The 27,931-nt window shown below is 40.1% G+C and overlaps 1 long non-coding RNA gene across 2 annotated transcripts; it reads left to right on the top strand.

Annotated features, from left to right (window-relative positions):
- Window positions 1-2,105: 2,105 nt before the first annotated feature.
- Window positions 2,106-27,079, top strand: LOC133218367 (uncharacterized). Of its 2 annotated transcripts, XR_009727113.1 has the most exons (4): window positions 2,106-2,617; window positions 6,055-6,175; window positions 12,412-12,484; window positions 14,460-14,543. It is a non-coding gene; the product is annotated as an uncharacterized LOC133218367 (long non-coding RNA). The 2 variants fall into 2 exon arrangements; XR_009727114.1 differs by lacking the exons at window positions 12,412-12,484; window positions 14,460-14,543 and adding an exon at window positions 26,745-27,079 and having other exon boundaries at window positions 2,110-2,617.
- Window positions 27,080-27,931: the final 852 nt, after the last annotated feature.

The following is a 27,931-nucleotide window of genomic DNA, read 5'->3' as shown; positions in this document are numbered from 1 at the left end:
TGCTTTTATTTAAAAAACATGTCATCCTGATATTACCCTATTTGGGATTCTTTCCATGTGAAATCATGTTTCTACCACTAGCTAATGCTGGTTTTTGATGGTTTACAAACTACAAACTGAAACTAAAAGCAAGAAGGGAACCATGTTTGAGAAAGAAACCAAACTAAAACAAAACCCCAACCATAACTATGTACCTTTGATTATAAACTGTCTTGCAAAAAAACTGTCTTTTCCAGTGCCCCTCAGTTCCTGCCAGGCCTTAGATTTACCATTAGAGAATAAACTGCTTTTAGGTCCTAAGGATCACCCCAGGCCAGCAGTGTGTAGTGTCTGTGTGAGTCTCTTGCTTTGGGCATGGTTCACACTGGTGGGGCACAGCAGCAAATCTAACTACCGATGCTAGTCACTGAGCTGAGGAATCACAGCTTAATTCTTTTGTTATAACTTCTTTAACAGGAGTGTAATTGCAAGCATTCTGTCCTGTGTGTAATGTCTCTGATATCCACGGCCACATGACAGCTAAAACTGTACAAGAAAGAACATACATAAACATCCTTCTGGAGGCAGAACCCATCTTCCCTTTGTCATGCCACAGGCATGTGATATGCACATGGCTCACAAATGACATGCCACTAATAGCTGTACATATCAGGAGCAGAGGTGAGATCATCTATGTTTTCAAGGTAAATCTGTCAGTTACCTCATACCAGTAAGAAATGAGTACATCAAGATCATGGCTCATTAACAGAGCCACTTGTTTGCTGTCACAAGTTACAAGTAGCAATAACTGCTTCAGCTGGCACTGGCATAGTTTTCAGCTATCTACTTAAAGCTGTTTTCTCCAATGTTTTTACCGCAGTGTCCAGACAAGTTTTTTATAGTGTATGCAAAGATATGGTATTTTTATGCATATATGGATGGTTCTTTTCCTGTCAGCTCTCCACAAGGGGAAGGGTGGGTGTGGAGAAGCAGGGTTCGGGAAGCTTTGATAACATCCTCTCACTGCTCTGTCTGATACAATTTTCTCTGCCTCCCCAACAAGCAGCAGCAAGCTTTGTAATTCATAGTAGTACTAGACTTATTCTGTAGACACAAATAGCAGGCAGGTTACTAAAAGATAAAACAGACTCATAAGAAAGCCTATGCAGCCTACTGCCAATATATCTGACTTTCTACAGTATCAAATATTTGCACTAGACTGTGGCAGAAGGAGACTTATCAAAAGAAAAGAGAACCCTTTTCATCTGAAGAGCTGCTTCAGAGAGCAGGGAGGAAATGGGTTAAGTATTACAAAAGTTTACACTGACAGCCAGCCCTTGCGCTCTGCTGCTTCGCAGAGGTTTCCCTTTGATGGAAAGAATTTCAGTGGCGCAGGACAGCACCAGCTGAGGTAATGGGCTTCTGCTGCAGAAACCTTGTGCTTGCCAGTGAAAGTCAGTGCATGAGACAGTTCTGAGAACAGCAGTGGCCAGCTTCTGTTCCTCCTCATGCACTGCTTGTGCGTGAGAGCATGCTGCAGGAGTGGTGGAGGGGATTGCACTGGGAAATGCACCAGATCAGGATAAACGGGAACGATTTACTTGCTGCTATGATGAAGAACCTTTCTGAAGAATGACAAGCAGTCCCAGATATTGCTGTTATCCATTATGGAGAGAAGCACCAGGACAATGCTTATGGATCACTGCAATCAAACTTGAGTCTTCAGAGTAATGTTGTACTGCCTTTCCCATTGATTCTAGAATGCACTAAATCTATATATGAGTACATTGTGGCTTAATGCAAGAGTTGTCAGGAGATGATGCTCAGAACCTGCAGCACCAATTCTGTTTCACGTGACTGATCAAACTTGTCACCTTGTCAATAACATCCTTTGTTGTAAAAAGTGTTTCATGTTAAGTGTTAATATGAAATGATTTATACAATAGTTTGTATTTTTCAAAATGTCCATTATGGCTAACCAGAGCACTTTGGGCCCAGAGCCCCAAAACTGAGCCACAGACCTGAAAGCAGAGACATGCTAACTGTCTTTTGCAAACTGTAAGCCTGCTTTGCTTGAACAGGGCAAGGAGAACTGCTGGCAGGGCAGAAATATGCACACACACAATTCACCCTTGGTGCTCTGGTATAACTGGATACATAGAGAACTGGGGGTGGTTTATTAACTAAAAAGAAATTAACAAATTAACCTGCTTTGATCCAAAAAGAGGGGATTAAGTTATTGGTAGACACACCAACAGACTGGACATTTTTGGTAGATACCTACATTCACTAAAATTCCTGGAATTTTTGAAAATAGCAGAACTAGCTTTTCTTTTTCCATTGAAATCCAGTGTTTGGTGGCTTTGAGGAAGCACTGCCATCCAGGCATGTGAATTCAGAAGCCATTTTACTCAGAGAGAATAAGCAGTGCTTTTTCAGTTGTTGCTTCACCATATTACTCGTGGCAACACTTGGAGAAGACAAAACAGGAGAGAAAGATTCTCTTTAAAAATACATCCTCAGATTATTCTGTGTATTCTGTTTCACAGATTTTAAAGATGTATTTGCAGCAGAGATGACCTTATTTAAAATAGATCCAGATTTCACATATGACAAATGCAAGTGGTTTGGACCTGAGGTTAGTACGTTCTAAAGAGACTATTTGTACTGTTTGTATTTGGACCTGCTTTGGAATATGCATGAATATTTGGATCTAGGCTTACAGGCAGGGTAAGGCAGCATGAGCTGCCTGGAAGGAAGTTGTGAATCAGGCCCTTCGTTTCCAGGCATTTCCAGGCATCGCTTTTCTTCAGAAAGAGAGAGAGAGAACAAGTTGGCATTCATCCCTCAGGCTTCATTCAAACCAAATTCCAGTTGCAATTTTGCCAACTCTAAGTGTTAAAAATCAGGAAATTAAAATAAATAAATAAATATATGTTGTGTATTTCTGTTTGCCGTCTGGTGTTTGAGACTTAATATGGGTTATGTTTTCAGGCTTTTCTCTGCAACCAGAAGAGATAGAAACTCTGGGGCTAAGAGGTTGAGGGCAGAATGAGATCCTCACAAAGCACTTGACTCCAAAAGCAGTGCTTGAATGGAAATCCCAAATCTTAGGAGATCTATACTGTAGAATCCCATGAGTCAGAACACTTTACATTTAAGCTTGTGGGAATTTTGGTGATTAAGAAGTACCTAAGGACCCCGAGCATGGTTTTGTTGCATTCCGTATTACTGAACATGCTCTCAATAAGAGCTAAAAAAGTTGTTTTCAGAATTAGAAGCTTCACACAGAGCTTTTACTCCCTGGGTTCTCTGTATGCTGTGTGTCTGCCCCCTGGACTAGGCTACAGCATAGGAACAAGCAAGAATAAATGAGGACATTTGTAATAACCTGTGAATCCATCCAGCCCAAATCTCCCGATACATAAACAACACCAGATCCAAACATCTTGTCACATCTGCTTCGTACATCAAACAGCTGGGTGCACAGATGCTTTGGTCTGCTAGAGCATCTTAGGCTGAGTGCATTCTTCTCTATGCTTAGTTATTTGTTTTAATTGGTTTTGATGATATTACTTAAATTGCTTCTGATATTGCTGAAAGATAGGTACTTTTGCAGCTGATTGTGACAGCTGCCACAAGCACATGAGAGTAACCTAAACCTATTAGTTACCATCCGTAACCTAAAACTTCTGGGTGAGAGATCACTGTGAGCAGGCCCCAAATTTAAGGACACTGACTTCAGCTGCAGGAACATTGCCCTCTGGGCTAGAAAAGACACTTCTTCATGTGTCATAAGGCCCTGCCACCAGAAAACAGTGGAAAATCACACTTACAAATGCACAGACAGCTTCTGGCAAAGGAAGTGAAAGTTGAACAGCTAAATAAAGTCTTTCTCTGTATAAATTGCATGTAGATCATACACATAAATATACACACACAACTATATCCATATATATGTAACAGGCACAACAGAGCATCTTGTTGATTTCTCCCTGCCCTTCCTCTCTAAACCCATTCTGTCTTGCTATCACACCATCATATCATACCATAATTTAATTTCAAAGCTTTTCAAAGGCAGGATCAGGGCACTCTCGTTCACCTGGTTAAACAGCCAGCAAGCCTATGAGGACTGGAAATAATATATAGCATTTCTTCTGAAAGGGGAAACACCCTGTGGCTCAGTGACTCCCCACACTACTCAGTCTTTTCACAATCCATTTTGGATTCAACGGGGAAGAGCCTTTTTGCAAACAGCACCTCCTTTAACAACCTGGCATGTGTGTCAGTGCTCCCAGTGGAAGTATTGAACCCATCCAATGTTCCTCAGCTGACAGAAGTAGAAACCACCACAGACCAAGATGGTCTGGATTCTGGCCAGCCTTAATTAAGTTCCATGCAGCATCACACATCTACCTCTACAAAAGATTACATTTATATTAAAAACGTTTGGGAGGAACAGATCACCAAAACCCCACCAGAACCTGATCCCGGTTTCTCACAGTGCAGGGCAATAACCCCTAACTGCTATTTTGACCTGTGGCTGCTTCCACACGGTGCTGAGCTGTGCAGTCTGCACCATCAGCACTGATGTCCCTCACAGTGCTTTGATGGCTTTCCCTTTGGGCCATCTGTACGTGGCCTGCCTGTTGCATGCAGCTCAGGTGTCCAGGGGCTTCCCTGCCCCTGCCCGCTCCCTCCACCCCATCTTTGTTCTCTGCATCCCTTTGAGAAGTTTCACCCTTGGGGATGCACCTACGCAAATCCTCTGTGCCATGAGCATGTATACAGAAATGACCTAGCTGGCATAGACCCTTGCAAGCTTTCTTGCAAGCTCTGGAAACACGTGAACACTTCTTTCCTCATTTGACATGTTTATTTTAAAATCTATAAAACAAAGAGGAAGGGCATAGTGCTGGTAGGGGAGGAATTTTCCCTAACTGGTGGATCAGGGAAAGCGCTTTGTGTCTAGCAGTTGTAAACAGGCAAGAGGGAATCCTGTCCTTGGTGTCACCAGCAGGACGTTGGCTCATCTCTAGTCATTCTATACTGACTGTGACATTTGCTAAGTCAAGACTTCTCTCTCATGTCTCTGAGCGCTTTCCATGAGGCACCAAATTACTCCTTTCTCCTGGGAACACCTCCCCGTCATCTATCCTGTGCTACAGTGATACTGCATCACGAGTCACTTTAGATTAATTACAATTGCTCCGTTTTTACTGAACCTTGAGGAACTGGGTATTGCTTCTCCTCCCCATGCCTTGCTGTAACAGGGAATTCACCTTCTGAGTCCAACATAGCTATCCGATAATCTTTGGAGTTTCCTGCAGCTCTTCATAGCCTATGAGATCTTTGTAACACAAAACTGAATTTTACTTTGACAGATTTTTCATTACACTTCTTTTTTCTGATCTCTGACCCAAACCATGGGAAAAAGAAAAAAATAAATCAGTCTGGCTTCATTCAGTGCCAGAACTTGCACAAGTAAAAGGAGCATGATGTTGTCCCTTGATGTAAATGGCTGACAACTATTTTTGCATTCAGCACCACTTGTATAATGTGTTTTTTAAACATCAAACAGGGCAACCACTTAATTGTTGAACTCACCGTGCTGCAGGAGCTTGTGCTATGCCACCAAATCAGAGCGGCTGATAAACATTTCTGCCTCGGGTAAATAATTTGCAACAAGAAATGTATTCCATGAAAGTAGTTTCTTTTCTGCTCAAGGAGTATCTCTGGGAATGTTGCTGTTTCCTAGAGATGGCTGTAATAAAAGCTAAAATTAACAAAATAGGCGTTACTATAGGCATTGCCAATAATCTTTCAGGAAACTAAATAAAGAACCTCAATCTATGCATATTTGTGCATGTAAGATCATAGCTTGATTTCCTCCTATTGCTCAGGGTAGTTAACCTCCATTACCTGAATAATCATGCAATTCAAACAGGAGCTTTGCAAGAATGCTAGTAAAGTGTCTCAAACATGTTCAGAAACTGTAAGCTTTTCTTTATCCTTCAAAAAGCTGTATTTTGTGAGGCTGGGATTGTGTTAAATGGCAAAATTTCTACTTCACAGGGGTTTCAGTGCCAAATAAAGGTAATGCACAAGTATGAATGTTTGCTATTTCCCACTGTGGAAAGAAGATGACTACATTTGCAGTGCTGGAGGTTCAGATGGGAATGGCAGAGAACGTATGGTTGATATTATATATTATCATTTTGTGTCAAGGATTTGGAATGCCATTTCATGGGTGATGGGGTGGGCAGAAGGGTGAAGATAGAAGAGTGTTAATAAACAACCTTATTGCTTCCTACTCCTTGTAATTTGTTTGCTTTTTTTTGCAGAAGAAATCCTCTTCATACCTTATGTCAATCATAGCTGAGAATATGAACTATTTTTTATGTGAATAAATGAATGTGAATGTATGTGAATAAAGTAACATGCCATTTCCTATCTGGAAATTATGCATACAGTTCATATGGTGAAAATCCATTTTCTCCTTAAGCCTACACTGGTGTTTCAGATGCTGATGTTCTTGTAGAAACGAGGAAAAAACCTGCTAGTTGGAGTTGGCTTAAAGGAAAACAGTCAAGATTTGCAAGACCATCATTTGGATTGAGTGAAGTCCTTTTCCTTTTTCCTCTTTAGTTGTATTCAAACAGCCTGTCAGTTTTTAGCCTTCTTCTGAAAGTAACAGTCAACAGTCGTAGCTCTGCCATGCCCAGGGACCAGCAGCTCCGAGCCGTCTGTTGGCCGGGACGGAAACAAACCTGGGGCTGGTATAAGTGTGAAAATTCTCAGTAGGGAAGCAGCTGTGTTTTGATCCTCCCAGAGCATCTTGGAAACTAGCAAGGGGAATGATAATTATGAAGATGATATTATAATATTCACATTTAAATATATAGGTTTTATAGTTGCTCCCTTTTCAATATGCATTTGCTTAGGCACAAAAGGTTGCGTGTATACTAGCTGTGTATGCTTTGACCCATGCCACAGTAAATATGTGAATCACATGGATTATACATCAACATAGCTGTGACAAAATAGATGTCCAGGGTAGGGTTTGGGGAAATTGTTTTTCTTTCCCTACTCCTTGGAAAGCAATCAAAATTTAGAATTCAGTCAGTACCTACTGTTTCTGATGTGGTGGAGCACCTTGGAGCCTGCTTACTACATGGAGGATTGCTCTGAGGAGAGCTGCAAAACCCAACATATTTACAAATGGTAGAAACCTGTCCTCACAGACAATGTTGCGTTGAGATAACTGAGTAATACCTAGCAAGAAGAAAGGAAATTGCACTGATTGCTGGCAGGGGAGAGAGGGTATGTCATAGGTGCCATAGACTATTGAATCAGATTTTAGTTACCTGTTTGATTTTATGAAGCTTCAGGGCCTAGCTCATCTACTTTTAGAAAGTCAGTGAGGTTCACAGCTGCCTGTTGAATTAAATGAACTAAAGCATGAATACGAGTTGCAATTTGTATGTCTATCAACAACGCACATCGTGTGGACAAAATATTCAGAGTCCACAAGTAAATGTGTTGTAGGGCCTAACTTGGAGGGTGTACGGAAAAAGGGTGAATAAGAAGGGCACTGGGCTTCATTAACTCCCAAGAAAACATTTCATGCCATATCACTCAATGGATCTACGGCTACTTGCAGAGTAGATCTGCCCCAGTATTGCTCTCAGTTTGATTTTCCTTGGGTTTTTTACCCTCTTGATTTTACAGTATGTTAGTTTTTGGTGCCTTAAATTTTACACCTGTTGTTTGTACACTGACTATGAAGGTGATACTCCTAGATGTGTCTGACTTTAAAAGTTTGCATTGCCATTAAGCTATTTTCCTTTCTTTTTGTGAGAGACGGACAATTAAAAACATTCCCACTATTTGTAAATTCTCCTTGTGAGGAACACAGCAGATTGCCTGGATCTTCTGCTTGTTGTTCTGGCTTCAGTTTCAGAACTGAATGCACTCCTTCTGCTCCGTCTGTTTGAGTTTTGACAATGCAAAGGATGAAGCTGGAGGAAGTCCCATATATAAGTGAGGTCTATGCTTCTGCTTTATCTCATTTTTAATTGAATTTCAGTTGGATTCTGCTCACTTTTATGTAATTCAGTGCTGGAGGATACAGAGTTTTTGCAGTACTCTTCTGCAACTAAAGTTCTTTTTAGTCACAAAATGGTAACATATAATGGGCATTATATTTAAGCACAGCTGATGCTTCCAACTAGTACCCTTTTTCTGCAAAATAAGCTATTTTGCATGCACTTAATTGCTGAAACGTATATAGAAGTGGCTAAAAACTTCACTATTGAATGCCTCTTAATTAAATGCATGTTAATTATTCATCAAGCAGAAAACAAACTAGTGCATTTCCTTCAGCTGATTATGCAGTGTGCTTTTGTGGTATGCCCTTTTTTTATTGGGCAAAGGAACAAATCCTCACTAGGTTAATGTATGTTGGCCTTCACTGCAATGTCTCACTAAAAGCCTTTTCTCTCAATTGGATTTTCTTTACAAACTTCTGACTTGTCTTCTCAGTCTGGTTTTGTATTGTAGGTTAAAATTCAGCATTCTCGATTTCCATTGTATTTTGCAAGAGTGCCACGCTGACAAAGCCAGCACTGCAGCAAATGCTTTTATTGTCAAAAATCATTCCTGTAAGCAAGCCTATCAAAATAGATGTGCTAACTTGCCTATGTAGTATCTTTATGATACTTTATATCAATGAATTTACAAAATACGGGACTGTATAATGAATCTTCTAGTTATTAATTAAATATTAATAGCATTCTTTTGTCACTTCATATATTTAAAGAATTTTTCATAACATATTCTGCAATGTATTACAAATGAAGTAAGGAAGCGTGTGTTTAAGTTTGCTTGCATAGCCCAGTTACACATTTCTGTCTGTATTATTAAACCAACAAACCTTTATTAACAAACAACTTTAATTGCTAAGAGCTGGTTCAAAGAACATATGCCATTATGCACTCTTTTTATAAGCAAAATAGGCAAATGTAGAAAACTTTATAAGCTCATCTTTCAGCTTCGTTAAGAGTATAGAATAACAGTTTGCAGGATTGAATACTATGAAAGACTTTGAAAATTCAGTTAGAGCACAGCATCACTAGATCATTGGAAATGAAGTTTTTGTATTGTGTTCACAGAAAACTTCTGCTGCTTTGGGGTGTTGTAACAGAGGGCAAGCTAGGCCTGCTGCCAGGGTTGGGTGGACTACATGAGTGGACCACATGAGTGGACCTGTGAGTGAGAAGACAGCTGTCTGCCTGGGAAATTCAGAATGTTTGCTCTGCTGGAAACATATAAGCCTAATATTTGTGACATGCGGTGTAAATTCATTACATGTAATTAATTAGTACCATTTATATGAACTGCTAATTAAAAAACTGTGCAAAAATTCTACTACAAAGCTTACCAAATTGAGACCCAAAATGCTGATCTGGTAAAAAACTAGAAGTGAAAGAAATGAAATTTTGCTATAGAAGCTTGGATTCAATCAGAAGAAGAGGAAGGATTTATCTCCTCTAGTCCAAGACATGGAACATCTGATATCTGATCCGAACCAGAATCTGAACCAGTCATTGACAAGTGAGAGAAGGTCAGCTCTAGAAGGGTGACTTACCCAACCCTTGGGGAAGTGGTAACCCCACAGTGCTGCTGTTTGGTCCTCAGCAGCTGCAGAGGCAGCTTAGGCTGATCACTTTGGTGAATGGTGAGCTTTCCCATAGCTAACCTGAAGGGAGATTCACCTGTCCCTGGACCCGAGACTGACAGCCTGACACTCTCTTCTGGAGGAGCAGTAACTTTGTTAGGTTGTAAATCTTTAATTTCAGGTCTTGGCCATCCTCAGGAAGCATATAAATTGTCAGGAAGTTTTTTTCTATGTTTGTGTAGTTGTGTTTTGGTCTGTTGTCATATGCATTTCAGATGGGAGAGTCTGTACACAGTACATGTGTTGTCATAGCTCTGGGCAGTTTTCTGCCTTCAGGCCCAGCTTATGTCCCTGCACCAGTGTCTGAACAGTTGCATTATGCAACCAAAAGGGAGAACATGCCAAGCCCTTTGGCATAGTCCTGCTGAGAAAATCCTCCATTCCCAGGAGAGAGAAGGGCAGGGCTGGGCTACAATGGTCCGTTCAGGCTCTCTCTGCTGCATAAGTCTTCACAGCAATGCTGTCTGCATGAGGAGGAACAGCGAGAATGGCTTATCTCCCTGCAGATCCCAGCCTGCCATGCATTTCAGGGTGGACAGATGGAAGCCCCATTGGATCTAGCTGTGGAGGGAGAGCAGATTAATTGCTATCTGATATTCGCAGAACGGTACCAATTTCACTTGCCTGGGAAACAGTGTCTGTTCCAAGGCAGAGTAACAGTTGTCTGATGCTGTTACTTCTCTTGTTCTGCTTGCAAGAGGAAGAGGCACAGTACTGCATGGAAGTCTGTTTTCCCACTGAGGAGAAATAAAAGCACCTCATCCTGCAGGCACATAATTGTGTTAGTCTGCTTTGCCAATTACCTGTTTTTAAAGCACTTTAAATTAGATTCAACTTCATTCTGTTTCACTTTCTGGTCATATTGTTTAGAAACATTATGGAAACACAGACACAATAAAAGTTCTCTGTGGTTAAAAAGAAAAAAAAGAGGGTAGATGTTTCTATCATCTTTGCTGCTCAACGCTAGCCCCTTTGCTTAGCTTCAGAGGAAACCCCCAGTACTTAGCACCCCTGCCCCTTGTGCCTGCTCTGGGAGTCCAGCAGGTGGATGAAGCTGTCAACATGTTATGCGACCCACTTAGCTGGCAGCGAAGGAGGTCTTCAAGTCATAGTTCAAAATGGTGATGAGACTTTATTGAACGTGATGAGAAAGAGTATGTGAGGCAAGAAGGGGGGTCTGTGGGTCTGTGCCTCTCACTGCTGCTCCTTGCTGAGCGGTGACAACAGCAGGTCTCAGCTGAGATGTGGTAGGAGATGGTACATGTTGTCCCTACTGTCTCCAAGGGATAGCTGCTGTTATGGCAGTGACCGGTTATGTCTGGCAGATGGGGTCCTGGAGTGAGAGCGAAGCTAGTCTGCTATGCAGAATAGATATGAGGCATAAGGCTAATAGCAGACACAGAAAAGGCCCAGTTGTGTGAATTTCCTCATCTCTGAGACCCCTTGGGTCAGCATCTATTGAAAACTGTGTTGGTTATTATCCTGGCTCCCAGGCTCCTTTAATGACCATTTAGAAGACATCACTTTGGAACAGTAAAATAATATTTGCATGGTGCAGGATAAAATTTGGAACTCTGAGTTCTGCAGACAAACGCTTGTATTTTTTTCAGAGCTTAGACAAAAGCTTGGGAGCCTCTCTGTTTAAATTGATGGATGTGTGCAATTACTCCATTGAAACTTATCTCAATATAAACGTAGTTATACCAAAATAGAATCGGTATAAAACCCAGGTCCCAAATAATTGTCTGAGTCTTGAAATCGTTACACATGGGTACGTAAGCCACACCAGTTTATTTTTACTGTTATCTAACGCAATAAAGTATTCCTTTGAATTTTTCTCCTTGTAGAAGCATGTAATGTGCTTTAGTGAAGTTAATCATGTGCAGCCTCAGGTGACTACTGCTTGTATTTCTAGTTTATTTCCTAGCCTTCTTTTCATTCTCCCTTATTAATAGATGTGCTGAGGTTTCAGAGGAAGCTTAACTTTCTAGAAGCTGTTTCACTTCAACTAGCTGTGACACATGCCCAGCTGATGGATGTACGGTACTTGCTTTCTCTGCAGACGAGCATCTGATTTCATTGGGAGTCCTCACTGACTCCAATATTGCTGAGACAGCTGCTCATCTTTCTTTTTTTTTTCAGTGAGGAAGCACCATGTACTCACTCTAATTACAAATCCTGTGATCTGGCCATTCTTCAGCTTTTGCAGCCGGCCTGCAACTCTCCCTATGGATGTTTTAAAGATGATCCAGACATGGAGCACCTGATGCCCCCAAAATATTCCACTTCATTTATTGCTTAGTTTTGCACTGATCCCACTTTGGTGTCCTTAATGGGGGTGGAGGGGTAAGAAAGGAAATGTTACTTGTTTATTTCTATTTTCAATTCAGGAGAAGGGGACCGAGAAAGCAAAACTGCAACCCTGGCCATGACATGGTTTAGTGGTAGACTTGGCAGTGCTGGGTTAATGGCTGGACTCAGTGATATTAAAGGTCTTTTCCAACATAAACAATTCTATGATTTTGTTCTATATTTTGCTAAGTGGTGGCTCACAGGGTCTGTGCAAATTTACCACTGATTCTGATTATTGAACATAAAAACATGCACATGCATTCTCTTCAAATACAAGATCTGTCTAGTTACACGGACATGGGTATTGTTATTTCTTTGCTGCTTCTGTTATTGTCTCTCAGTGGCTATGTAAACATGCCAGCCTGCAAAAGCAGAGCATCCATCACTGGAGAAGGATGACTGGATTTCCACTTGGTCTGTAAGCATGTGGAAGATGTTGGTGTGGAAAAAGTGTATCTTTGAAGTTATACCTTTAGTATATGATTCCTCTTTAACTCTGTAAGTCAGCAAAGGTCTTGTCAAGTCAGTTTATACTGTCAGCATTTACTGATATGGCTTCTTCCAATAGGGTTTATTTTCAGCTTACAGGATGACAGCATTTCTTGCATTACCTTTTGGCTATATGGAAGCCAAAGCCAGTACCAAACAGGATCCTCTTTCATGTTCTTATCTTGTCTTCATCCCTTTGCAATTTGAAGCCATTCATTTGTTGAAACAAGTATGTAGCAGATATTATTCAGAAGTTCTTTTGTTGGTCTTCTCCATAGCAATGTGTTTACTTACAGCCCAAAAAATGTGAACTGGGGGGGGGGGGGGGTTGTGTTGATCTGTCCTCTGAGTATTATTTCCATGAGTATTTATTTTCCAAGACATAGCGCTGACCGCCTACCTAATGATGTGTGGAAAAGCACTACCCAAAGAAAAGACCCAATCAATTAGCTGCAAGATAGAATCATAGAATAGTTAGGGTTGGAAAGGACCTTAAGATCGTCAAGTTCCAACCCCCCTTGAAAACAGGCTTGTGCAGATGCTATGCTCTTTGATCCCCACCTGTTAAGCACACCCAGACACATACAGTTGTAGTTACTCCCTTAAGTAGTCTTATTAAATAAGATTGTGCAATATAAATGAGCAAAATTTAAATGACTGAGTCTATAGCAAAACTCCATCTATGGAACAGCAAAACTGCTTTGTTTATTTTAGACCTGGATCTCTGTTTTGACACTTTTGAGTCACAGGGAAGCTTTTTACACTGACATTACTGTACCAAAAGCAAGTACTGTGTCAAAAAAAAGTGATGCCTTTGAGTGGTGGGTGACATGATTACTATTTCTACCTCATTATGTGAAGTTCATTTTGAGTTTGCAAAGCATTCCACAAGTCTCAGTTAAATCACACTATAAGGGAAATACCGATGTACGCATTTTAAATGTGCATATACAATGAGTATAATAGTTCATCCAGAGACTAAAGAGAAATGCAGCACAGCACTCATAAGCATCCTCTAAGACTGGAATAAATGGGGGCTGTAAACTGGGATATGTTAATTTTCCCCATTATTGTTTTTGATGTTTTGTATCTGAACTTAGAAGCACCACAGCAATCCGCTAAGTTTGCCTTTGCACTTTGCTGCTCTCTGGTAGCATAACAAGTAACAGAAAAGGGGAGTGTTTGAGAATGCTCCCAGATGTTCTGCTTGCTAAATTACCGCACATGTGCCGGCTGTATTTGGTATTTTTAGATTTCTGCAAGATTCAAAACACTATCAAACCCCAACAGCTTTTTTTCTCTGAATCTTCAATTCATGCTGTGTGGCACTCATTTGTATTGTGTGATGCCAAAGCAGGGGCTGAATAATCAGATACCCTGGTGCTTTGATATGTTTTGTGAAACTACAGAAGAAAAATTTGGGCTCAGGAGTGCATTCTTTAGCTCCTCTGGTAAAATCCTTAGAAAGTAATATTGCCCCTAACCTATTATGGGATTAAAAAGAAGGAAAAAAACATCTTAACCAGATTCTTCTTCCTTGTAAGGCACACACAGATTTTGATATTCCCCATGCCCTGACTGATCAACACTCCTGTCGTGGTTTGAGCACGACAACTCTCCACTCCCTCACCACTGCCCACTCTGTCTCCTCTCATGATATAAAAAGATATAAGATATAAAAATATTATAGCGCTTCTCCTGGGTACCACGAGGTTGAACTAGGAAGCCTGTATACCGCAAGTTCACAGATGACACATGTATCCTGCTTGGAGCAGGTTCTGAATTTCAGCAGGCACTGCTGTTTCTCAGTAAATATGCTAACATAAATGGTCCAAGACTCTGCATCCCTTTTCATACTAATCTTTCACATGCTCTCATCCTGCCCCTTCCTCTTTCCTAGGACTTCTCCTTCAGGCTCTTCTTTTCCTCCAACTGCGACACATCTAACCGTTGTCTTCTACCTCAACCGCTTATCTCCAGTATTGTTCCCCACACCACTTGAGTTAAATGGCTGATTGGATCACCTTGTTATATCGCTGGTAAATGCGCAGTGCCCCTGAGGGAACAGTTACAGCTTCAGGGAGCCTGCAGCAATGTAGTCAAAATGCAAAGTGACAACTGGGAGCTTCAGCAAGCAAAAGTTCCTCCCTGCCACGCAGACCCCTCTGAATCAGCATGGGAGGTGTTTTCTCTGCTATTTCCAGCTTTGGTGTGAGGAGTCTCCCGAGTTATTTTTATAAGAGATTATTTTGTTTTAGAACCCTGTGTGTCCCTCCTGTACACTCTGTGCTGGCTGTCCGAGGGCTGCAGGGTGATGGACAGAAGGAGGGATAGCAGCCAAGGTGGTGGCATAAGCCAGTGGGACATGTGACCCACATGGAGTCTGTGTCACTGAGCAAAGCATGCCTTGGCAGGCCTGCCTGGTCACTGACCCCATGCTGGCTTCTTGGTAAGATTCCTTTCTGGAAAAGGCTGCTTATGGTACTGTGTATCTGGCTGTTGTGCTTCGATACCTTGTCAACTTGCTGCTGACACTACAGCAACTGCTCTTTGCAAGGCAGGTATTCATGTATATTTCAATGTCTTAGCTAAATGCCAACAGGAGGTTCTTCTGTGCGTGCACCGAGACTGGATTGCTGGTCTGAGCAATGTGCCACTTGTAGCACGTCTCATTACATCAGAGTTCATGAGTTCAAGTTACTCTAATGGCAAATGTCTAGTACAACAAAGAACCTTAGTCCCCAAAAGAACTACAAGGTTCTAAAATCATAGCAAAATTTACACAGGAAGGAGCCTTCCTAGTTTTCTAATCCAAGCTCCTGCTCAGTCCAGGTCTAGCTTCAGAGTTAGAGCAGGTTGCTCAGAGCTGCATCCTGCCAAGTACTGATATAAAGAAATTTGAGATTTTAACAAAAATCTCAAAGACAGAGATTACACAGCCTCTCTGGATGCATTTTCTCAAAACCGGTGTGCAACTTTTACGTATGTCTCAGGTCTTCAGGTAGGAAGGGTAGGACATACTTTACTCCTCTGCTTGGAGACTCATGCTGTGCCTCAGCTGCAAGTGTTCACGCCAGAAGTTACTCCTGTGACTACAGCAAACGTATGTGGCTAAATTCCAGAGGGTTTTCCTGGAGCTTTTACCACGAAGGTCAGGGGATTATAAAGCTACCAGTTATGAGTGCAGTGTGAAAATATGCCTACGCAACAGAATCTGGCCTAGATTTACCTCCTGGATGCCCACCAGCCTGCTCTGTGAGGATGCAGACACTAGATCTTTCACTTGAATTTTTATGGAGTATGGACATAGTCCAGTCAGTTGCTCCTGTTTCGTTCCTCTACCTGCTCCCTAACACCTGCTTTTGAGACCTCATGGTTTGACTCCTTAGCTCGGGTTCAGTACTGACTCTTCCGTCTTTTCTTGTACCTGCATTTCCACTATAAATTTTAATACTCAATTTCCACCTAATTTTTCAAGAGGTAGGCACTTGTTAGTGGAAAATACATACACATGGGTGCGTAAAGCCTTTATGTAGAGTTTCTGAATGTAATAAAGTCAATTATTTAACAGAAAATTACAGAAGAACTTACTAGTTCTTTCTTTAAAAGCTCCAAAAACATGGCGAGTGATGCCTTTCCTTGGGACCTGGGCAAGGAGATCAACCATCAGGAAGGTAAAATCCTCATTGCCCCGTGTTGCTGAACCAAACCTTGAACTGAGAGCTCAGTTCAGAGCCTATAGCAAAATTCCTAACAAACTCTGCAGCTTGTCACAATTAAGGGTCTGGCTTGCAAAAATACTAGTCTCAAGTAGCAGTGGGAATGCACAGCTTTTTAAAGAAGAGAGATTAATTTAGCAAAATTTAGCAAGTCTGAGAAGCATTCGGTAAGAAAGCGATGGGAGTGCTGCTCTAATGCAGCAAATAAATGTTCAGCAGTGTTAGAGTGCAAATGGTTCACACCCTGATTTAGAAGTGAGATGTTTGTGCATCTGTAGAATTGTGAATGAATGAGCAGATGAAGAGACATCTCAACACCAGGGAGAACAGAGCAGTGCTGACCAGTGCCATAGCCAAAACAGTGAAGGCAGAGCTCAGTGCCAAGTGTGTGGTGTGTGAAAAGAGGCCAAATGCACTGTGGCAAGTGAATTTTCCAGCTGCAGTATGTCTGGAGTATTAGGAAGTATGGAGATGCCCTTTAGGCTGCAGTTTTTTTCCTCACATGCAGAGGAGCACCGTGAGGCACAGAAACAAATATCTTGGCTTTGTGTACTGTAAATGGGAGGTACCATAAAGGGTCAATCATTTGTATCCTTTGATCAGGAATTGGTATGTAGGGAAAGCTCCGTGTTTCTAGCAGGAATTGGGTGAGTAACCCCAGGTGAGTTGGGTCTGCTGTAGTAATCTGCTGGTTCCTAAAACAAAATTACTAAGAGTCTTTGGTGCTAAACATTTTAGTTGTCATTAATTAATTTGGTTTTCTAATCAGAAAAGCAGAGAAGATAAAGCCCTCAACCCCTCACCACTTGCCACATACATAAAACAATAGCAAACATGGAACACGTGTTCTGATTTCACAGGTGATATCTGCAAACACAGTCTGAGCCAGACCTCAGACTCTCTTTAAACCCAGCAGAGTTTGTCACCACAACACAGAGCATGATCCCTCCTATCCTAAGGTAAATATCCATGCTTGGCCAGATGAATCATCCACTAAACCCCAGTTTCTATATCAATTCTGTCTCCACTGGTGATAAAGACAGGACATCCACCCACCAAGTGGACTCTGCAGATAGTATCAGGAATCCTACTTCTAGTTTTCGAACATTAAAAATGAACTTGTCCCAGTAAGACTTCTGTGAATTAGGGCAAACTGTGGAGTGCAGATCCATAAATGAATCAGAGGAGAAGGAGTTTCCCCAGTAATTTCCCAGGCAAGAGTAACCACCGGAGGGAGAGAACATTGAGCCCCATGATGGGATAATTTCATCCTTCTTAACGAAACAATGGCAATATAATAAAAAGACTTAGAAATGAGAATTTTCAGAAATATTCTTTAGATGAGCTTAATCTATGCAGAATTGACTTTTATTTTCTTCCCCTTGGAAAATATAATAGAAGCAGTATCTTAGGAAGCTTTAAGGAAAGCACAAACAACTCTCAGTGTGGTGGTTTTTTTCTCTTGGTAGGTGATCAATTTAAATGTCAAAGGAGACCAATTGGAAAATTCTTTTTATAAAGTTAAATTGAACATATTCAAGTAGAACTTGTTCGCTTTATATATTCATGTGTTTTATATTCTGGCATGAGTATTTTAAAACATGACTAAAATACAATGAGTTTGATTAAGATGGTTTTAATAAGGAACACAGAAAATGTGTCTGTATGTAATAATAACAATGAGTCTCATATTTTACAGTTTAATTTGCTGGGTCAACATCTAATGCTTTTCCCATTAGCATTGGTGTGATTTGATGTGGAAAATAATCCCGTTTCCCAACGAACTTTAGGAGATAACAAATATTTAATGACACCCTACGTAGAAACAATAAATAAATTTGAGTTGTTCTTGGACTCCTGTGGAAAGAGGTTGTGAAAATTTTATAAGTTGGGAATTAATAAATTATAACCTGGCTGTTAAAATGTGAATCACTAAAGACTCCTGACACCCTTTTCCTTTCTCTAATTAGAATTTAAAAATAAATAAATGAACAAATAAACTTGTCATGTTTAGAGGCTAACTTACTTCCCTGCACAAGTTGCTAAAGTAAGAAAAGTTGATGATCATCTGAAGTTGGTATATTTTAATTTACAAATTAGAATTTCTGGAAAGAACATGAGTGAGATAAAGGACCAGTAAGGTAAAACATTACCCATTTATAAAAACATGTTGTAACATACAAAAAAAATCCTAGATTCTCCAAATTCTTTACGGTGCTATTATTTGCTGTTATGCTTTACAGAGTATTAAACAGTCTTAAGAATTGCTAGTGTAATTTTTATTTAGTAAAGCACAGTTACCTGAAAACACTTCCACATATTCCTTTATTTATTAACATTTTGAATTCAAGAATGAGCAGAAATAAACACCATAGTGATGGTACAGGGACATTGGTCAAAACATTGTAGGCACTGAATATTCTGTGGAGTGGAGCTCAGATATTTGTCCAAGAAAAAAGGGAAATATGCAAGGGTGTACCTGGCTCTGGTAGCCCACTGGTTCTTCATGACCTTTCCTCTCTGTTTTGCTCTCCCTGTGCCTATGTGGAAGGGGAAGTTGGCTCTTCCAGTACCATGAGGATTTAGGTATGAACAAAGGGAAAAGGAGTGAAAACAGCCCCTTATACCTCAGAGCAGACTGAAGGTAGGTTTAAAATGTAACTCAGCCTGCACTTATATCTGGAATGTTTTTTTCTGTCTTGTGAACAACCTGGCTTTTTCTGTTGGCCTCAGAGAGTCTATGCTCAATGAGTAGCAGGCAGAGCCAGTGGGCTGGGAGGGCACTAAGAAGAATAGTGATGCCCATCAAAGTCTTGGTGCTCTCCATAGATGTCTCTGCCTGCCTGTTAACCTCCCAGAGACAGCTTGGCATAGAGAACTTAACTCCCTGGTCTTCTCCCTTCCTACAGCAACTCAGCAAGATCATAAGGGAATTCCATGAAGGGCAGTTAAAGTTTCCTGTCTCTTAAGCATGTATTTATCTCCAGCATGGGGAGATTTTGCTCGGAACAGAGTACCTGTTCTCATACACTAAAATGTCCCTGCTAAATGAAAGTCCATAGTCCTGTCTGCTTGCTTCCACTTTCTTAGTGTTCACTGTATAAGGTGAGATACGAAGCAATGTACTAGTAGATAAAACTAGAGGATGATTAGGCAGGCCTTGTATCATCCACTTTAAATTATTTCTGTTCTTTTTCATGATCTGGCTAATCCTCATGGCCATTTTATTATCTCGTGTTCCTCTTTTCCTCAGTATTTGTGACTCATGATGTCATCATGTGTAAACAAGATTAGATTGGCTGCCTCTGCTCAGCTGGAATTAGGTTTAGTCTCTTGCTGATCCCACATAGAGAAAACTATTGCATAATTTGATTGGGATAATGACTCCTAGTATTGACTTTTGCTGAAATATCTCTTTTATTCATCTCAATAAGTATCTCTTCCTCCAGATTTTGGTGATTCATCTTACTTTAATTCCCATTTCCAATTTCTACATTTACAGACCAAAGTTCTCTGCTGTTTGGTAATGTTCATTCTCTGGCACTGTTTGTTTGTGGGTAGAGCCAGACAAAGCTCGGTGAGAGCAGCAGTTTCAAAATCAGGGAGTGTCATTATTTTAACTAAAGAATTAATCTGGATTTTGCAGTCTCATTTTTCACACAGGTTGATGACAATCTTGGAAGGCACCTGAAAACCAAGACTTACCTAAAAAAAAAAGATGCTACTACCTGCACTCTTTCCAGTAGGTGCTGTGTAGGTGCTAGAGATGGAATTTCATAGAATCATAGAAGAGTTAGGGTTGGAAAGGACCTTAAGATCATCAAGTTCCAACCCCCCTGCCATGGGCAGGGACACCTCACACTAAACCATATCACCTAAGGCCTCGTCCAACCTGGCTTTGAACACTGCCAGGGATGGAGCATTCACAACTTCCCTGGGCAACCTATTCCAGTGCCTCACAACCCTAACAGGAAAGATAGCCTATCTAAACTTCCCCTGTTTAAGTTTTAACCCATTACCCCTTGTTCTATCACTACAGCCTCTAATGAAGAGTCCATCCCCAGCATCCCTATAGGCCCCCTTCAGATACTGGAAGGCTGCTATGAGATCTCCATGCAGCCTTCTCCAGGCTGAACAGCCCCAACTTTCTCAGCTTATCTTCATACGGGAGGTGCTCCAGTCCCCTGATTATCCTCGTGGCCCTTCTCTGGACTTGTTCCAATAGTTCCATGTCCTCTTTTCACGTTTCTGAAATGATTCTCTGTCTGAAGAATGGCTAATTGCCTCATCTAATTGCTGTGTCTTTTTCCTTCTCAATAGCATGATACCAAGTACTCATATGCTGTATGCACAGAAGAGTTCCCAGGAAATTTCCCCTCCAGGATGTCTGCCATTCCCAAACCTTGATCTGGTTCAGGAACAGCACATTTCCCCCTAATGTGGCTCTTCATGAGGCAAAGCATATCCAGGAGCCAGGATGGAAGCTCTAGGCCATCCAGGTGATTCCTTCACTGCCATGGTCTTCTGTGGTCAGCTGAGCATGGGTTGTGCTTGTGGAAGCCTATTCTACAGCTGATCAGAATCAAGCTTTAATTACAAAACCTTATGTTGCTTTCTTTGCATGACACACTACTTGAAACGGTGGGTACAAGTCTCCTGGCATTAGACAGCACAAAAGTGGTGCTGTGGACTCAGCTCAGACTTGAGGACAAGGTCATGTTCTGATCTCCCCTGGTCCACTCAGTGTGTCAGTCCTGTGTCCAAGAGGACCATCTGGGGCCATGGCAGAAAAAGGGACAACTGAATGCAAATAAAATATCCAAACATTCCCAAAACCTAAAGTTTTTTGACCTCATGCTTGAATCAGGTCTATCCTTTCTGGAGACATGCAATCTATTTTAGGTATGTATTTTTTTAATTAAATTAAAAGAGGAGAATATATTTTCCCATGGATTTATTCTGATTCTGTTACTGTCTTATTATGGTTCTACAGGTTGTCTATGATTTCACTGGCAAGCTGTATCTGATTACTGTTCAGATCTGCAAAGAGAGGTACTCTGTTGTATGTAATAGGAGCGTGGAAAAAAGTTAACCTGTCATAGCTGAGCCAATTACCTAAGTAGTGGTTGTTTCTTTTAGTCATATGTTTAGCATATTTTTGTAACATCCTGAAGAATTTCCTGCTATTCCATGCATGAGTGCTAGCTTGGAGCAAGTAGTTGAATTAGCATGATTTTCTTTAGAAAACAGATTAGAGACTTCAAAGACCTCTTGGTTAACTCAAAATATTTTCACTGGAGAAGATAAATGATAATAGGTACTTGTTTATTCTACCAAGACTGTAAACAATTCAGAAAATTAGCAGCTATATTTGTTTTTCTTACTAGAAAATGCAGAAATTCAGAAAAAAGAAAATAAATTAAAAATTTTAAAATTCCAATAAGAAAATAAATTACATTAAAATTTTAAAAATTCCAATATGAATTAATTTCACATTTGGGGGTGGGGGGAAATTATGCTGACTCAGGATTAACCTGCATTGATTCACTTGGGTTTTTGTTGAAAATGAAAGCATCATATTACCTTTCACATTTACTGTAAACTCCCTCTTTATTATATCTATCTCCCCAACAAAAATCTGTCTCCCAGTTGGGCACCCACTCTTTGTAAGAGAACTGGGCATACTTGAATTTCCCAAGACATGACTGTAGGAAGGCTGGTAGAATGCCATGTTCCTCTGGCTCAGTTCTCACTAATTTTTCTGCCAGTAAAAGTATTCACACAATGACCTTCCCGGCAGCTAAAGCACTTGTGCAGGCTTGGGCACCATCAGTCTGGAAAGCCATCTATACTGGTGATCATTTTGATCCCACAGCATCTCAGAAGGCTGGTCTAAGACCAAATGATCCTGTAGTCTCCATCTTATAGCTCCCACAGTTTCCTATGCTCACACCCTTTTATTGTCCTTATGATCCTAGCATCCACTTTTATGGATACACATCTCTTGAGGTAAGAAGGAAGACTGAAGCATATAATGGCTCTTGGCAGCTTCATTTCTCAGTAACAACCCAAAGGAAGTTGAAGTTAAAGAAAGACCACTGGAATGGTCCTTAGCATCCAAGAATCCCTTTATGCTTCTCTTTTGTCACTGTATCCTTAGCTGATAGGGTGATAAACACACTTGATGGTGTGTTTCAGCTTTAATTTCTGATGCTTATGTCCTTGTTTGTAATGAGTAAGTAGACATACTCCAAAAGTGTTAGCAGCACTTTTCCCTCAATGACTGATAAACAGAAGAGAAAAAAGATCTGGCATTTTCTAGACTGGTTTAGAAAGTAACAGTGCCAACCAAAAAATATGTGAGTGTGTATATATATATATATGTTTAATTTGATTTAAGCCTTGTTAGTGTATTTTCAATTTGAGGATTAACTTGCTTCTCACTGGAGTTTTGGTATCACCCTCTTTGCAAAGAGCAATTAAAAAAATTCATTAGTGGGGATGGTAAACTCTTCTGCCATTTCAGTCAATGTTGTAAGGTAATGTAGCCTGGAGCTTTGCACAGCTTGGCACTTGTTATGAAAGAGGGTATTTCTAATAAGATTTACATTTATTAAGACTACTGTGGCTGCTCCAATCTTGATCTTCTTGAAGTTAAAGGAAGAATTCTTACTGACTTAGGATATGACCCAAACAGCAGGACATCTTGAAATAAAAAGCAGCCTTACAGCATCCCTCATTTTACTGGGATAAGAAATAACTTCAAAGCAGCCTTTCTCACATTTTGTTCTTACCTGGATATACAATGCACATAAATTCTCATTAATTCCCACAAACATTTTGCGTGGATATTTTAACATAAGTTACCTCAGTGCAAAGTACATATGATAGAAGATAACAAGTGAAGGTCCTTGTTTTAGGACAAGTATAGGCTTCTCAGAAAATTCCTGTTTTCTTTTAGCAGCTGGTAAAGGCTTTGAAACTTTGGATCCCTAATATAAAAGTTTTCTCTGTTAAGCATAACTGCATAGATAAAGCCAAACTATACAAAAAGAAAAACTAGCCAAACGTAGGCACATTTGTGCCTATGTCATGATGGGCATTTTTTGTGTTCCTTTCTTTCCCTTATCATATAAAATTATATTTGTTGTATATTATTATGCATTATTCTTTTGTTGTATATAACTTCTTTGTTCCCTAATGAAGTGGTAAATGCTCCATACCTGGCCGTGTTCAAGGCCAGGTTGGATAGAGCCTTGGGCGACTTGGTAGTGTGAGGTGTTCCTGCCCACAGCAGTGGGGCTGGAACTAGATGAACTTAAGGTCTTTCAACCCTAACCATTCTGTGACTGTATGATGGGAGAAAGATTTGATCATATGAGGTATCCCTTCTACCATGGCCTCTTACCTCAATATGAATAATGAATTTGAGGGCTAAATTGCCATCTGAGTTAAACTAGGATATCCCATCCAATTAGGAAAGTACAGTACTAGCAGACATTGTTAAAATAAACAGCCACTAAGGTGTCCTCTGCCTTACTAAGGCCCTTAGTGTAGTCATCATGTACATTCTTATCTTCATTGATGTCTTTTCCTTTCATGGAGCTATGTTTTCCATTATACCAACTGACAGCAAACTGCATGTCTTGAATGACTCGGGTTGAAAAGAACTTACTTTGCAATGTTCTTCTGAAGATTTTGCCTTTTTCCAACCATCAGACTCTGCACAAAACTGCCTGCTATTCTGAAAATTAAAAGACTGCCTGATAAATTTACTCCCATATTTTTGTATTTAGAGAAGATAGTAAGTAAAAGACCCTTCATATCAAGTCAGATTATTTTTCCTGATGATGTAAATTGATTACAGTTGTGTGAAATGTCTGTTTTCTTATGGTATTTTCTAGGAAAAGAGCAGCCAGTAGCTTCATTGCAGCTAAGCTCTGGATTTTATAGAGGCACGTTATGTATAAATAATTGGTTTAAGTATCATAAGTCTTTCTGTATGAATGCCTATTTTTCACTCTTAGTAAAACAGCCAGACTGGTATCTGCTCATGAGCCAAGTCACACACTTTTATTTCTATTGTGAACAAGAAAGAGCTTACAAACAAAAATTAATTCTTTAGCTGAATAAATAGTTTCTTGGCAGCAATTATAACGGGCTCCAAATACTCATTATGCTTTGATTAGAATTGTAATTCTCACTGAATCATCAACACCTATAGCAAGGACTGGTATTTTTTAATAATGAAAAACTGAATTTTTAGCCTTGAACAGTCATCTACCCTGGACTGCAGAAATGTATCAAATATACAGCTAATGTAAATGAATGTTTTCTGCATTGCCACTATTATTGTATAGTTTGGGGAGAAGAAATATGTTTATAAATGAGAAAGCTGCTTACAGCAAATACATATTTCAATACATTTCAGTGTTAACTTTGTTTCCAAATTAGGGTGATGACATCTTCAGATGCTTTTTGAAAAATTACCCATTTTAGAAAATCTGCTGCATGATATGAGGATGGATAACTTTGGTTATGCAAGTAACTCTTTGATATCCAATTTATTAGTTTAATAAGTTGCACGCTGTTCCTCCTATTTCCTGACTGGATGCAAGTACCTCCTGGAATCAGAGCTGTCTGTACTAGAAATTCACTTTTTGCCTGGTATAAAACATACCGATTTCAGTAACTTTTGCCAGTGACTGTCTTGAAAGAAGATTCAAGGAAAATAACTGTGACAGGAGCAATAAGCCATCATAACTGTTCTTACCAAATACTTCGAAACAATATTTTCATTCACCCATCCATTCACCTATTTGTGCTATTTGCGATCCAGTCACCCAACTGAATGCAGGTAAGTTCAGTCTGGCAGATCTGGTCTATTCTTGTGGGCACAGCAACATTCAATAACCCAAACAGGTAGACAAACTCACAAGGAAATGATCAAGACTAACACCTGGCTTTCACCATGGCAAATAATAGTGGATGTCCTTTGAAGGCAATGTTTCAAGTTCAGCAAGCTGGCATTTTTCAGCACATTTCTGTCAACTAGCTCCATGGCTGCTGCATCTGAGATGTTGCAGTGTTGTCACAACCTTACTGACAGCTTTTAGCAAATACTAAGTCCTCAACCAGTTTGAAAAGTATACAGGAAATCTGGGCCCCCGGGAAAAACATTAATTCTTTGTCTCTCTTTTAAAACAACACTAGATCGACATTAGAAATGCCAGTCTTCCTGAGAACACAGTGTTAAACTGTGGCCTCAAGCCATGACCATCATTGGCTATAGAGCAGAGAAGCAGCAGCACGTGTAGACCTGGAAGCTGTGCTATTAAAGGAATCTGATCAGCTGAGCCAATATGTCTCTTGGAGATTCAGAGCAGAACATAGAAGAATGCTCTGTGCCAAATCACTCATTACCTCACACCTACCCAGTTTTACCAGACCTCTTTTAGGAAACAACAGAAGCAGCACTGCTACTACCCTTGTGTTTTTACACTTGGACACTGCACAAAGGCACAAAAGTCCCTGGCCCATTACTTCTTACAGCTAACAGGGGGTTTGCAACAAGTCCCATGAGATGGAAGGACTCTTTGCATCTCCTCTCTCTCCAGCCCCAGCTCTCATGCATGCATACATACATATGCACAGTCAGGTCTTTATTTAATGGGACTTGAATTTAGAGCACACAAGAACAGTGTGGGATTTGTACAGAAAGTGATAATACGGATTTAATTAGTTTGATCTTGCTTTCTGTGCTAAAACTGGGTATGTTTAAATTATTATTGTGGCTTTTCTTCACTATTTGCTTTGTACATATCATAAATAATAATACAGTAAGTTTTCAAATGTCTTTACTGGTGTCTATGAAGCAAAATGGGAGTGCTCAGTGGAAGACTAACAATAACTTTATTGTTATAGTACATATAATTCCAAACAAATCTGAAATCTAATGACTTTACAAATTTTAATCCCTTCACCCATCTCGGAAATGCCAACACATTTTGCACATGGCTGTTATTTAACAGTTCAGAAAAGCACAAGACAACTAATTGGGGCAGAAATCCATTTAACCTTACCTCATCAGCCAAAAGTACTGTAGTCTGGGCTAGCTGCACCAGCTCCTTTTAGTGAAAGGTTAATCTTACTCACTGTTCATCCCTATGATTAGCTGGGCTAACCCAAAGGAAAGAGCAGGAACACACAGTGAGGATCAGAGAAATGCGGGAAGGCTCTTATTCAGAACAAAATAGTTGAATTAGGTTAAGACAGCTCTAAAAATCTCACCTGGTTGTTACAGTTAGAGAAGACCCTTGTTTCATTTACAGCTGTGTCTTTTCTTTTTCCCCTTATATGTTCCTTGCATTTAACTCTGCAAATTAATGCAAGAAAATACCAGGCAGGTCACCTGAGGAGCATGCTATTTGTAAAAAAATAACATTCAATTCTCTATTCCTTTGCAGATATGAAGAAGCAAAGATGTATTATCAATGTTATTTTGCAAAAAAAAAGCATGCAAATCAAGGAAAAGTAAAGATGAGATATTCTGAGAAGGCTTGAAATTAGCAGAGTTGAAATTAAATTAATCCCTTTGAACCAACGAGCTTTCTGCCTTCCAAATTTGCTCCTATCTATCTCTGGTTCTGTACTGTGACAATGGAGAATTTCAGTGACCTCTGTTGCACCTAAAGGATATGCAACTCTGGAAAAGTATGTATGGACTTGTTAAGACTCAGCAGTATGCTTGCTTTGCCTGGATAAAACTACTCCAGGGTTACAGGGAAGGAAGAAGGGGTTATTGTTAGGGATCCCACTAATATTCAATTTATTTCTCTTAGGGAAGACATTGTGCTGTCATAACAGAGTAATTACTGTAAATTGAAGAAGCTAATTAAAAATTCCCTAACGTTTTGGCACATTGACACAAAATAAACCCCCTGAACCTTACAGCAAAGACTATTCAAAGGTACCAGAGGAGAAATTATAGAAAGTACAAGTTTAAAAATAAAGCACCAAGGTAACCTAGGGATTTCCTGTGATTTGAAACAGCAACGGAGTCAGACTTATTCTAGAAAATAGATACCCAATCTGAAAACATTCTGTAAGAATGAGCTCAATGACAGGCCAATGAAAATAGAACTGAAGAAGAATAAAGACAAACCAGGTGCACTAAACTCAGACATAATTACATGTACAGTTTATTTAGTTATACCTGACACAAGGTGTATGTTAATGTTTACCTAAAAGCACTGTGTAGAGAAATTATGGGAAAAGAACACTCATTTTCTTTATCTTCATGAAAATATTTGGAGGCATGTATTAGACATAGTTCATTCAGTTATTTGAGGAGACAGACTGCTGGGAGATTAAGCTAAATCTAAATATAAGAACAAAAGGGCTTTTTTTGTTTGTTTGGAGGTTTTTTATTTGAAATCAGGAAATTTGAGCCCTGGCAAGTCAGGGTAACAAGCATGAACATAGTACTTCACCAGAAATTCGCCATCTCCTAGTTAATCAAACCAGGTCAAAAAAGCCAGTGTTCAATTCACAGGACCCTCAGTCAGATGTTAAAGTTGATGTTCTTTCCACCTGCACACTGGATGGAGCGCAGTGCCCGGGACCTTAGCCAAGGCATGTTGTCTCACAGCCC

Source organism: Neopsephotus bourkii, unplaced genomic scaffold (assembly GCF_033783945.1).
Source record: "Neopsephotus bourkii isolate Nb327-2 ecotype Australia unplaced genomic scaffold, CSIRO-AGI_Nbou_v1 NB_1248, whole genome shotgun sequence".
NCBI classification, from domain to species: domain Eukaryota; kingdom Metazoa; phylum Chordata; class Aves; order Psittaciformes; family Psittacidae; genus Neopsephotus; species Neopsephotus bourkii.
The sequence above is the reverse complement of the archived record's forward strand: the minus strand, read 5'-3'. Positions and strand labels throughout refer to the sequence as shown.